Genomic DNA, 13,925 nt, shown 5'->3' with positions numbered 1-13,925 from the left:
TGAGTTAAAAAACCTCAGACTCTTAAGAAAATTGATAGTGACTAGGGTGGAGGCAGTTGTTTTTCTGGCCTCCTAAGGGTAAGTAATGTATCCGTGGATACACAGAAGAATTGGGCAGTCTGTTCCGGGGTCTTGACCCTTACCAGGGGGAACAGTGCAAGTTTAAAGGGGGAGAAGGGCAGCGGAGGGAAAATAGCCAGGCCCCGTGTCAGGTACCAGTCGGCTGCCATACTTGCGTGTTGCATTCACATCCATGCCTCCCAGGTGGGCGGTGGCAGCCCCTTTTGCAGATTGGGAAGCCTTCTCAGAGGGGTTATGGTATTGGTCCATTAGCGGCTAGTAAATGCTGTAGCAGGATTCAAGCAGGGCCTTGTCAGACTTCAAGGGCATGTTTTCTCTACTAATTCCGTTACCTCCCTGTTGTGCCTGGAATGGTGAAGTGGGTCAGTTTTGGAGACTTTCAGAAAAAGTGCGATTTAAGTGCCTCAGGACTGTTTCACAAAGCTCAGTGTTCTTTGATGGTTCGGAAGCACCGCAGTGCTTTACGCCCCACAGAGGTAAGGTCATACTCATTTGATGATGACGTGGTTGCAAATGACGTACAGGTGCAAAACCAGACTTAGCAGCTTCTGAAGGGAAACTCTCCAGTTCTCCCTTGATCGGTTTTCTTCCACGGGATGTAACTGTGCTGCAGCGTAGGCCTGAGCTTTCCGTATGGAGTGAGGGTTTGATATCCAAAGTTAGCATAAAAAGTCAGATGAAGAAAGTAGACGTTGACAATTTATTTTTGGGTTTCATTAGACAAGATATATTATCAGTTAATGGCCCATATAGCAAATGAAATTGAATACAGAACACTGCATTTCTTCCTTTCTTTTTACAGTTCTCTTACAGCATAAGGCTGCCTGCTTTGGAACATCAGCTCCACCACCAGGGCGCCTGTCAGTGTGTTGGTGTGATTGCATTTACACAGTGAATGTAATCTGGGCTTCCTCAGCCCCAAACACTCCAGTGCAGAATCACGGGCTGTAGCCATCTCTTAGTCACGCAAATACTTCTAAAATTATATGATGCCAGAAAAGAAAGAAGAGAGAGAGAGAGATTGCCTTTATCAAAGTTCCTTTCAATTCTAACTGCAAACTGTTGTTGAGCAGCTCTGGTTTCCTTTGGATATGAATATATACATTTCTTTGCATGTAACCTGGGTTTTGGACAAGAACACCAAGCTCTGGCTGTCCACAAGCCACAAAAATAGTAGCCAAATTGCACACGTGTGAAATATTTAATTATTTTTTCTCAGAAAGAATCCTTGAATTTGGAACTTGGGCTGTGATTTTTGCTTTTTGCTTCTCCCACCCCTCTTGTAATCTCTCACTTCTTCCCACGTGGCCCCCAAGAGGTCGTGGTCTCAATGGAGCAGGCAAACACCCAGTTGCACACCATGCAGTGCTGCTGTAGAGTGAGCCCAGCCAAGACCTAAAGGACATTATCAGAGAGGACTTCCTGGAAGAAATGGGCTCTACATTCAGTTGTGAGGGCAGAGTAAGTGTCAGCCAGGAGAAAGAATCAAGAGGGTGGCTCAGGTGGCAGGAGCAGCCGGGCAGAGGCCTGGAGGCTTGTAGGTAGGGACTCGGGGAGACTGCCCTCTGTGGCCCAGGGTGGAGGGTGCCCTGCTGTGGAGGACACTGGAGATGGCCTGGGGTGGAGGGCTTTGGAAGAGCTTGGGTTTTACTAGAACTGACACAGGAGGCAGTGAAGGGTGTCAGCAGGAAGTGACCCACAAGACAGGTACTCCTGGTTTTGCTTCTGATGTTCTACAGAAAGAAGGGGTCGGGACGGGCGATAGCAGGTCTGTCTGTCCCTTTGAGACCCACCCCTTCATTCATTTATTCATAACACGTGCACTTCTGAGTGTGTAGGGGAGAGGGATAGATCCACAGTAGTAAGCAAATCATACTTGCCTCTTGCGAGCTTAGCAGTTTCAGAAGTTGACCCAGCATAGAATGTTCTAGGAACACAGCAGGGGCACCTAACTAAAAGTATGGGCGTTGAAGGCAGGGAAGGCTTTCTTTAGATATAGTGAAAATGAGCCTGGAGGCGAATGGGAAGTAGCAGGTGGTCAGGGGGCCCCTGAGGTCACTGGGGACCTGGGTACTGCAGTGAGGCTGGGCAATTAGGGGCAGGGGTGGGGGTGGGGCTAGAACTCTACTAGGGAACCCCTGAAGGGCTTGAAGCAGTGGAGTGATGTAATCAAATTTGTGTTTTGGGAAGGATGCTCTGGCTGTGTGTGTGTGTGTGTTTGTGTGCAGTTGGGTACAAGGGGAGGGTGCCACCAAGTGAGAGGGTCATTAGAATACAATTGACAGCCTGGGAGGTGACCAGTGGGAGAGGGGCATTGGGGATGCCTGGGGACGGCAGGGGCAGTGCAGATGCAGTATCTCCTTATGGGGAGGGCTTGTTAGCGGGGCCGCCCTAGCGGCGCCTTGTGGCTGAAAGAAAACAGATGGAGGCCGCCAGGTGGACTTTCCTCTTCTCTCCTTCCCTGCCTTGTGTGATGATCTTTGCTCAGCCAACATTTGGAACAGAAGAGCTAAGTTCCAGGGTAGCCAGGAGTTTGTTGAGCTCGTTTGAGTGAGATCTGATAGGATTTATGTGTGTGTTGAGATCTGCACGTTCACTTAGCTAGAAATGCCCTGTCTTTGGATTTCCATAGGTGTTTATATTCTTGATAAAAATTGCTTTCTTGGTGAGAGGAAACTGAATACAGCTACTGATTTTCTCAAAAACAAAATCTTATCTTTAAATTAATTTAATATTCAAAAGAATAGGAATATTTAAAAATGATAAAGTAAGGCTTTGGTGTAATTTCTTTGGTTTCTGAGTTAATGTGGATTTAGAGCCTTTGCATTACTTAATAACACATTCTTGTCAGTATTTAAAGAGCTGTTAGTGAGTGCCTCAGGCTCCACCTCTCAAAGCATCACTAAAGCTTGCTCTGAAATAATGAGGTCATAAAGGTCTTGTTTGCAGAATCCAAACAGTTGGTTTATAATATGCAGCATAGCTCTCTTTATAAAATAACAAAAGGCTCAAAATTAAGAAACTGGAACATAATTGATTTTTTTTTAAAAGCTGAAACATAAACATACTTGTGCTAATGTTGTCACTGGAAATTTTGGAAAGAAAAATCCTACAGTAATATTATGTATGTGAAATACATATATGCCTTTCATGTTTGAAAAATAACTACACAGTGTTTTTCAAAGTCAGGACCATTCCAGCTCAGTTACTGACAGTGATGGTTGCTGGTTTTCAATGGCAGAGCCTAAATTTGCCTTCTTTGCTTTTTTTTTTTTTTTTTTGTAGTGAGAGGGTTGAGTAGTGCTTTGCCAGCATGCTTTCGGGGCAATTTTGGGGCAGACGTCGTGCACCAGCAGTGAGACATTTCTGTCCATTTTACTTTCTGGACGTCACCTGGCCGGGATGCTGTAGGACTCCCTGGTCCATCACCATTTGTCCTGGAGCTGTTCCAGACAGTGAATGACTTTCTGTGGCTTGGAGGTAAGTTGATCTGATGCAGATGATCAGATGTGTATTTAAAGTGCTGTTACTTGAAATAAGAGGAAACCCATAAAAATGGCTCTAAAATACTGGATGAGGGAGGAGAATTGTCTGAGCTTCCTGCAGTGGGGAAACTTCTCAGATGACTCCCTCACTGTGTATCCTGTCACACTTCCTCACATCCCTGCACAGCAGCCCTTCTGAAACAAGCATGCACTTTCTCAGAAATACACTGAATTTCCTTGTGCTTCTGTTTGTTGGCCTTTTTTAAAAGCACATCTTGCCCTTTGCTTAAATGACATCACTGTTAGTCACTTCTGATGCATATTATTCCGGACCTCATCCATATATAGCTGCTAAATTGATGAACAGAAGGTAGTATCTCCATATAGTGGAATATTATTCAGATATAAGAATGAAAAAAGTGAAAAGGAAAAAAGGGGGGAAGGTGAAAACGGCCACCTGCTCTTGGAACTCCACCCTGACTGCTCAACCCGCCCTTTTCCTTTTGAATCCCCACCCCTTATACTCCACTCTACTCTTTTTGATAGTACTTACCACCTTCTGATAAAATTTAACATTTTCAAAAAAAAAAAAGATGCTGATACCTTTTCAACATGGAAAAGCTTTGATAACAGCATGTTAAGTGAAAGGAACTAGACACAAACGGCCACATATTGTTGATTTCAGTGATTTGAAATGCCCAGAATAGGCACATGCAGAGGCAGAGAGCAGGTGTTGGTTGCAAGGATCTGGGTGGAGGGGGGATGGGGAGTGACTACTAGTGGACAGGGGGTTTCTTTTGGGATGATGGTGTGTTCTGGAAATAGATGGTGGTGAGGGCTGCACAACCGTGAGTGTGCAGAAGACTGCTTAGCGCTGTCTCTGGGAGTGCCTGTTGTTGGGGCAGCTTTATTTTGTTCTCACCCTGCAATGTGAAGGGTCATCTTGTGCTGAGGCCGTTCTACTCGTGTGAGTGGTGAGACTCAGAGACTTTACAGAGTCATACTTCTTTCTCCCCCTTGCTAAGTGTAGGCAAAAAAGGTTTAAGCCTGAGAAAGTGCTCCATCTGCAGAAATATCTTTTAGTTTTGCATGGTGTAAAAGTCTTGAGAGCTTTTTAATCGTTGAGGACAGTCTGTGGGGGGAAATAGCCCGTGAAGCCTGGGTGAGAACCGGAAGAGCCGCGCTTCCCTCCCTGACACGGGTGGGGATTTCACCCCCGCTCAGTCAGTGAAGGGCCCAGACACGTGAACGGAGTTGACACTCGTGAATATTTACGTGTATCCACTGCTTCAGTCTTGGATATTAATTACAAGCTGAGTCAGTTTGTGGCGGCAGCCTCATCCTACATCAGGAATTTATAGTATCTGGTCTTTGAGGTGAAGACCAGACAGACTTGATTATTTAACAGTCTCTCATGAGTTGATATCTTAGATTCCTTTGTCAATATCAAAACAGCAGAAATACAGACATCCTTTTATGCCGATGTGACCTGAAGCAGGTTTAGTCTCTGTGCATCAGTGGCCTTATCTGTGGGTAGAGAAAATGATAACAGTGCTTCCCTCAGAGTGGCTGGTGAGGGGGGAGTTAGAAGCACAAATGGAGGACTTACACAAGATGCTCATGAATGACTGGATTTAATGATCTCAGCCTGGTGAGGCCTCAGTGGCAGAGATGTCAGAACAGAGCAGTCCCAGCCAGAGCTCGAACCGTGTTGGCAGCTGTGATTATGATCAGTATCACCACTGTGGGTTATCAGGTAGTTTTAAGACTTGGTAATATGAATTCATGAATAATGTTGAAAGACCTGACATCTCAGATCCAGTTTACAAAGTTTTCAAGATTTCCTCTGAGAAAAGGGTATCTTTTTCCCCAACTTAAATCTGAGTTGAGTCTGCAAAAGAATTCTGTAGTCCTCCATCTTTGTGCTTTAATTCTCCATTTCTTCAAAAAACGTTTTTAAATGGAGTTACTGGGGACTGAACTGAGGACTTCATGCATGCTAAACACGTGCTCTCCCAATTGAGGTATAATCTCCCCCCTATTTTTTTAACTTTACTTTCTTAGTATTCAGAGGTTAAAGGCCTCTAATTCTTTTTCTTGAGACTTGTTCATGAACCTGGAAGTCTATAAATAATGGGCAATACTTGGCTTATTAAAAAAATCAATAAAATATTCTGAAGTCCATCCAAAAGGAAAAGCTTATTGACTTAAAATGTTTCTTCTTTATGGTGATTTCTACTTTTTGGTCTAGCTTAATTCATTAACAGCCATCCTCATCATCATAATGACCAAATTCGCCCTGAATGGGCACCGACCAATGACTAAAATGCTTTCCTCATGTTTTACTTCATAGCACGTGTTTGAGGGTAGGTATCAGTGTCTCCTTTTCTGCAGCTGAGGGATTGAGAGATGGGGCGGCTTGTCCCAAATCACACACAGCTGGCGGTGGCAGGCTCAGGGATGGAACCCAGGCTGCACAGGATGCATTCTTAATTGCTCCTTTAATCAGCCTCTTATTGAGTGGTTTCTCAAACTCCTGTGAGTCCATAAATGACCGATGTTAATGATCTTAGCCTGATGAGGCCTTCAAAGGTGAGACACCAGTGAGAATGTGAGACAGAGTGGCATAAATTAAAATTGTACATTTTCACAAATGTTTTATTCTCGGCTAATGACTTAAAAAGTTATTGTTATTTATTCTAGTGTTCTGCAAGCAGTAAAAACAAAATATTAAAAATGATTATAATGCAAAAGAAAAGTGAGTTTTGAAAGTCCAACCACTGCTAATGACTCATTGCTTGTTTTTCTCTAGTGGTGCTTATTGAGAGAAAAATTTAAAAAGTCTGAATTGGTTTTATGTAGTTTTAGTACGGAAGAAAAAATTGTCAGTGAATAATGAAACTAAAATCTTGACTCTTTTCTTTCCTGATGATGAATATGTAAGTTGCCATTAATGGCTTAAGGACATTTCCTCATTTGTGAAATTTGAGTAGTTTTTTAAATTGTCTTGACTGTGAGAGTTAGACGCCTTGTATACAAAGCACCCAAGAGGTGTTCAATAAAAAAAATGTGCTTTCACAATGACAGCTTAGGAGAATCAGCTCTGAATACTAAAGAGGATGGCTTATTTCTGATACATATTCGATATGTATATATATATGATATATATGAATTTGATTTGCAGTAATAAGGATTCAGTTGTTTTTTAGTGCAGTATGAAGTTTTGATGAAATCAATGTCATTCTTGTAAGATAGGGACTCGTTAAATTGCCTTAAGCAGACGACCTTGAAGATTATTTACACAGAATGCATATTGTTACAACTCAGAATTCATATCGCCATGTAACCATCCACTAGAATTTTTAAATTTGTAGGAATATGACCAGAATCATTAATTTAGAAAAATCAACATTAAATATTTTCAGGAAATAAGCTTATCTCTGTTGTGATTGAAGAAAATTTTAATTTTTTTCTGTACTCTTAATAGGTTTTAAAATATCAAAACATTGATTTGACATGTCACTTTTTAAATGGAGAGAATAAAGCTCAAGCTGTTTTAATACAAAAATTAATCTTTTTGCATTTCAACAAAATGATATGATTTCCTGACTCTTTGGGAAGACTATTTTGCAAGACACTTAGATTACCTACTGTTGGAAAAATGCAGAAGTGACTTTTATGAATATAGGCCTAGTACAGATCTGTTGGCATTTGACATAGTGCAAGACATGAGGACTAGGTGAGCTTTGCTGCTGATTGCCAGGAAGACAGATCCCAGGTCTCAGTCTCCCTTCTTGTAAAATGAAGAGGCTGGACTGGATTCTTTCCTCTTTTAAGATGCGTTTCCATATGCCTGTGTCTTTTGTTTATATTCAGGAGTATTATCAATTTCACATTAAATGCTGAGTACCACACTCTTCCCCGAAGTAGAATTCAGTATGTGCTAGATAAGCTTTCAGTTATCTGATTCTTCTTTCTTTCATTTTCTAAATTTTTTTTTTGAGTTATAGTCAGTTTACAATGTTGTATCAATTTTCAGTGTAGAGCACAATTTTTCAGTTATACATGAGTGTCAGCCGAGGGAGGCTGATGTGGGGTTCTAGGAGGTGAGTGGCCCAAACGAAAAAATGCACAAGGAGTTGCCATACTGCTGGACAGACTTCAGCCGGAGACACCATGGGGTTAGCAACACTTTATTGCCACAGGGAGGTGCGCCCTATGATGCACCTTTCCTGCTTTTATCTGTTTTCTGTCAGCACATGCGTGGTCTGAGTTTCTTTGTTCATTAGGCTTACAGAATATCTCTAGCACATGTGTACTTCTATTTTCTTTGTTCTAAATCTTATATAATTGACCAATGCGTGGAGCAAATATTTATTGCATACTACAAACATGCTCTGATCGTGGCCTTGGGTCCCACAGCCTTAACTCATCTCAACACCAGCTCACATTCCACCCCCTAGGTCGTAGGAACCTTAGCCCACAGGACGGAGCATTGTGCCCAAAGACCACAACAACAATACAGAATACAGCATCCTACCAATACACAAACAGCAACAATAGCCAGGACAGTTAGGCTCCATCTCCAGGAGGACGTCAAGGGTGACCAACAATTCTTAAGGGGGTCTTGAGTTACATGATCTATGCGATCCAATTCCTCATCTATTTCATGCAGTGCCTTAACTACTTACTTCTGGTGATCTGGCATATAGATACAACATTCAATATGTAACATAGCACATGTGCCACCCTGGCTTGCAGTGAGAATATCTAATGCCATTCTATTTTGTAAGACTACCTTTCGCATCTGGGTAGTCTCATCTAACAATTCCTCTATAGCTTTTCTAGTAACATTCAGTACAGCAGATATGTGCTGAGCTAAAGCTTCTACCTGCAATTCAACAATGATGGTCCTAGCACCAGGCAGGAACAGGGCCATGGGATAAAACCACCAAGCTGCATGCTTCCCCCGGTGCCACTGTGTGTACAGTGGATCCCAATTTGTGGGGCCCTCTGTTAAAGTGGGCCGGATATGTCCGGGCAAGTAAGTTCTACCCCAAGTACAGCGCCCTGTCCATTTAGCTGGGAGATAAGACCATCCGTAGGTGCGACATACCCACAGATACCCTGGTGGCAGGAAATCAGTGGGCTTTGTGCCAATTAGAGGTCGTCCATCCCACCAGGTGGAGGCATTTACATTATAAGTGATTTTGGCACACAGCTCTTCTGGGAGCCACCCCACTGTGCGGTTTGGAGCCTCATGTTCAAACCGCTGCTCAATACAGAGGGGGCTTAAATTCCTCACGTTCACATGAATACTATTCATCCGTTCCCACCCATTCCATACAGTCCTTCCAGGTGGGGGGGGCATTGCCCCGCTCACGTCGGAATATTTCTTCAATAGTCTGCCGCCGCAAGTCCCAGGGCGATCTCGCTGTCCGGTTGGCATTCTATTGAATCAAGGTGCTCCAATTAGCTCTGGACGCGTGGTGGAGGTGCCACGGCAGTCCATCTCCTGTGTCTACAGGAAGTTCAGTACAGACCCAACAGTGAGAGACGTTGTGGACTCACGCGAATGTGTGTGCCCAGGAGAACTTGGTATTTGCTGTTACCCTGGACGGAAGGACAGGGCAGAGGTGGACAACATGATTGGCAAATCTTTCCCTTCTGGGAGGATGCAAGCCACTTTCTCATCCTGTGAGAGTACAGTGGCAGGAAGGGCTGTTCGCCCTGGGCGGTGTTACCATACCAACCCGCCCACACTAGTTTGATTACACTCTGGGAGAGCTTCAAGAGCTATCAGTGGAATTGCCCAAAGCCGTAGGGCTTCTGCTCCTTTAAGTAGGGACACTCCTGTTTTCCCTAAAGTAACCTGCACATCAAAAGGCCGTTCCCCCACTCGTAGGGTTACCTGCAGGGCTTTCTCTAGCCCATTGCCCCACGGTTCCAAAAGGGCTAGCCAGGGGCCTTCAGTCTGGACCTGATTCTTTCATGTCCAGGTGTCCTGTTTTTCTGAGTTTAACACCCTGGGGGTGCGTAATATTAACGCATGCCCCACTATTGAGACATCGGAGGCATCCTGCACAGGCCCAACTCTGAGCCTCCGAATAGTCCCTTGCAATAACTTTTCCAGTGGGCTCATACCTGTATCTGTTGGGCAGTGAAAGGGGTCCCTCTATCACTTTGTATTTCTAAGGGAGTCCCATAGAAGGCCCTTAAAACTTCCAGTGCTCTAATAGTAGCGTCTTGTGTAGCTCGGGGCACATGGTGAGCAAAACCTAGACCAGTAGCGGTGTCTACCGCTGTCAGCAGGTACCGCAAGCCCGTACTCAGAGCAAAGGGGCCTACGTAATCTATTTGCCATAGCTGCAATGGCTGAATTCCCCGTGCAATCTTCCCCATCTGTTGGGGCCATCGCCGTCGGTGCGGGTGGTGCTTAGCACACCATGGACATTGCCGCACGGCATCTTTGGCTTCACTGTGGCTCAGGTGCAGGCCCCACCGTTCAGCTACCTGCCTTATTGTGTATAAGCCAATGTGACCAAGTTTTTTATAGAGCCAGGGACTTATATTGGGTCCTGGGACCATAGCCTGTACAGGGCGGAGTTGGGCTAGCACGTTAGCAGCATCATTGCCCGGTGCCAGGGCTGGGCGGTGCCCTGGTATGTGATAAACAGTATACTGGACTTCTTGGCCTTTGTCCCATAACTGTTTCCACATCTGTTGTCCCCACAGGGGCCGGTGCCCAATCATCCAGTCTTGCAGGGACCATTGGGGTATCCACAATGTAAGGCCTCGATATACAGCCCAACTATCTACAAATCTGCAAGGGGCTAGGTTCATTCATCAATAACAGCCATACTGCCCATAACTCAGCCCATTGGCTGGATTGGGCTTCTCCGGTCTCATACCAGAAGGCTTCAGTGGCAGGGTGCAGTGCTACTGCAATCCAAGTGGGCAGACTGCCCTTACAAGATCCATCAGTATACCAAGCAGTTCCCAGGGGTGGCCCTTTCCCTTCATGAAAGGGACGGGGCACAGGGTCCACCCCTTGTTGTGGGACCGTCTGTACATCAGGTGCAACAAATTTCATAGGCCCTAACACCTGTTGCAACTCTGCAGCCAAGGGGCTAGTGGTGTACTGGGCTCTCTGTTCCAAATAAGCACCCCACTTCGTCAGAGTTGGGGTTTGGGCAGTTCCCGATCGGGGTTGCTTTGCCCATGTCTGCACCCATCCTTCAATGGGGTATGTGGTGCGCACTTGGACCTCTTGCCTCCCCGTCAGGGATTCAGTGGCAATCAAGCATGCATAAGTTGCTAGCAACTGTTTCTCAAAGAATAACGACATTCAGCCCCTTTCCACAACTGAGACCAGAACCCTATGGGCACTTTCCGCTGCCCATGTTTCTGCCATAAGCCCCAGCCATATCCATCATTGTCCACATGGACTGTCAACCAGAAAGGGATGTCTGGATCTATAGTGCTCAGTGCTTGTGCTTGGGCCACTGCCCTTTTAGTTTTAACAAATACACATTCGGTCTCATCACACCAATTCCAGACTTTTCCCTTTTTAATCCGTTTATACAGGGGTTTGGCTATTTGGGCCAAATGAGGAATAAACACCCGCCAGAATCCCAAAAGACCTAAATAAGTCTGTAACTCTTTAACTGTTTTAGGGCAGGAATATGCCTGGATTTTGTCTATTACTGCTTCAGGCAGCACTTTTGTCTTACCCAATCAGACAACACTCAAGAATTTGACAGAATATCCAGGTCCTTGCACTTTGTCCTCGTTTATGGCCCACCCCCAGCCCGCCAGGGCTTCTCGCAGCGCTGTGGCACTGGTTTCCAAATCTGAAAGAGAATCAGAGGTTAGCATTATGTCATCAATATAATGGAACAAGTGAATGGTATCTGGTTTGCTCCATGTAGCCAGGTCCTGGGCCACCAGGCCATGACACAGTGTAGGGCTGTGCAGATATCCATGCGGCAACACAACAAATGTCCATTGTCTGCCTTCCCAGGTGAAGGCAAACTGTTCTTGGCTCTCAGGGGCTATGTCTATTGAGAAGAATGCTTTAGCCAGGTCAACCACATATTGACAAGTACCCAGTTCATGGGACAGTTGGTCCATCAAATCTGTTATATTCGTCACAGCTGCATGCATGGGGGGAGTGACTTTATTCAGTTCCCGATAGTCCACTGTCATCCTCCAGGAGCCGTCTGGCTTCCGCACCGGCCATACTGGAGAGTTATATGGGCTATGCGTAGCCCGAATTATACCGGCTTCCTCAAGCTTCAGAATAGTCTGTCCTATTTTCTCATGGCCTCTAGGCAATCGATATTGCCGGACATTCACCATTCGTGTGGCCTGTGGCAAAATCAAAGGTGCATGATGTGGATGCCCCCATATAACTGTTTTCACCACACGGACTCTCAGGCAAAATTCCCCTTGAGTCATCTGTATTTGCAATCCTTGCAAAATGTCTATCCCCAGAATGTATTCAGCTACTGGGGATATATGCACTTCATATGCAGCAGGGAGCAGACGGCCAATGCCCAAAATCAGAGCCACTCGTTTAACACACATTTATTTGTTTCCATATTCTTCTATATCAACCCATGGTCCCTGAAAATGCTCCGGATTTCCATGCACCAATGTAATTTCAGCTCCTGTGTCTACTAGTGCCAGCACTCGCTGTTTATTCATGGGCGACCAGTGAATAGTCAGCTCAACATGTGGCCTCCAGTCATCGGGGTGCCCCAAGTCCCGAACACCTTGGCCTTCCTCCTAGTCTGGGAGGAAATCAGCAAAGGCCACCTCTTGGGCCTGATGGGAGGTTGGCAATGGAGTATATTGTTGCTCAGGCCGTAATTTCTTCCGTAAGGCCATCAGCACCTCCAACAGCTGGCCATCTAATTTTACACGGTCCAGGCCAGCTGCCAGTAAATCACACCATATCTGCCGGTGATCTAGCTTTTGGGGCCCTCCTAAAATTGGAGCACTCCCCTTTTTCCTCCTTGGTGTGGACTTCACTTTCTGTGTCACTGCACGGGAGGAGGGGGTCTTGGACTCACCTTGAGTCTTGGCAGCACGTACCCTCTTTCGGCCCACCTCTATGTCCCACAGATGAACCAGAGCCTCAGTTACTTCATGAATGGGGCGGTCTACATACAGTGCTAGTAGTGCCGCCATAGTCCAAAACGTTCACGTTGGGCCATTACCCAAAATCAAATCTTTCATTCGAGCTGTAAGGAGCTCATCATCTGGACTACGGAAATGCAAAGAAAACATCATGTGACGCATGCCCATTTCCCGGATAACTAGCGCCAAGTCCAAATACGTGGTCCATTTACTCGTATGTCACTCGCCATGGTCCCGCAGGAGTTCCTCCCTGAGCCATGGGCTCCTCCATTTCCATCTGCTGCCTCACCACTGGCCGTAGACGCAGTGGAATGGGGGGAGTGGTCGGGCTTACCGCTCCCAGGGGCGGTGGAACCGGAGCTACACAGGCATAGCTGCTCTCAGAGGCAGTAGAGCTAGGACCACACAGACATCTTTCTGCTGTGCTGGGTCTCTGCTTAAGCGCCTCTTCTTTGCACTGCAACTCCTCCACTTGCATCCGTAAATCTCTCATGTCTTGGCTAGCATGCCGAAAAACAGATAAGATCATCCAGGCCACCCTCCCGGCTGCCTCTCGGTGGACTAAAGGGACAATATTTTCTAACAGCTCCAATGCCCTCCGGACATCATATGGCTGGGGCACCACTGTGTCCCAATCCTCAGGTTAAGCCCACGTCAGCAAATAGTCTGCCACCGGGTACCATACAGAGGTAGGGGGCCACTTTGCTTCCATCAGAGCATCCCCGTCAGGGGCAGGGGTTCAGAAGGGGCACTCACCTCATCCTGCCGACTACGCCAAGTGTCAGCCGAGGGAGGCTGATGTGGGGTTCTAGGAGGTGAGCGGCCCAAATGAAAAAAATGCACAAGGAGTTGCCATACTGCTGGACAGACTTCAGCCAGAGACACCATGGGGTTAACAACACTTTATTGCCACAGGGAGGTGGGCCCTATGATGCACCTGTCCTGCTTTTATCTGTTTTCTGTCAGCATATGCGTGGTCTGAGTTTCTTTGTTCATTAGGCTTACAGAATATCTCTAGCACATGTGTACTTCTATTTTCTTTGTTCTAAATCTTATATAATTGACCAATGCGTGGAGCAAATATTTATTGCATACTACAAACATGCTCTGATCGTGGCCTTGGGTCCCATGGCCTTAACTCATTTTAATGCTCCAATCGTGGCCTTCGGTCCCACAGCTGTAACTCATCTCAATGCTCCGATCATGGCCTTGGGT

At 45.8% G+C, this 13,925-nt stretch overlaps 1 long non-coding RNA gene across 1 annotated transcript in view; it reads left to right on the top strand.

The window, feature by feature from the left end:
• Positions 1–13,925, top strand: part of LOC116279565 (uncharacterized) — a 48,604-nt gene that overhangs the window by 7,809 nt on the left and 26,870 nt on the right. Inside the window, exon 2 of the long non-coding RNA XR_012077794.1 lies at positions 3,367–3,561. This is a non-coding gene — a long non-coding RNA (uncharacterized lncRNA). The remainder of the gene's footprint in view (positions 1–3,366; positions 3,562–13,925) is intronic.

This window comes from Vicugna pacos, chromosome 11 (assembly GCF_048564905.1).
Source record: "Vicugna pacos chromosome 11, VicPac4, whole genome shotgun sequence".
NCBI lineage: Eukaryota > Metazoa > Chordata > Mammalia > Artiodactyla > Camelidae > Vicugna > Vicugna pacos.
Note: the sequence above shows the minus strand (reverse complement) of the source record. Positions and strands in the feature narration are given on the sequence as shown.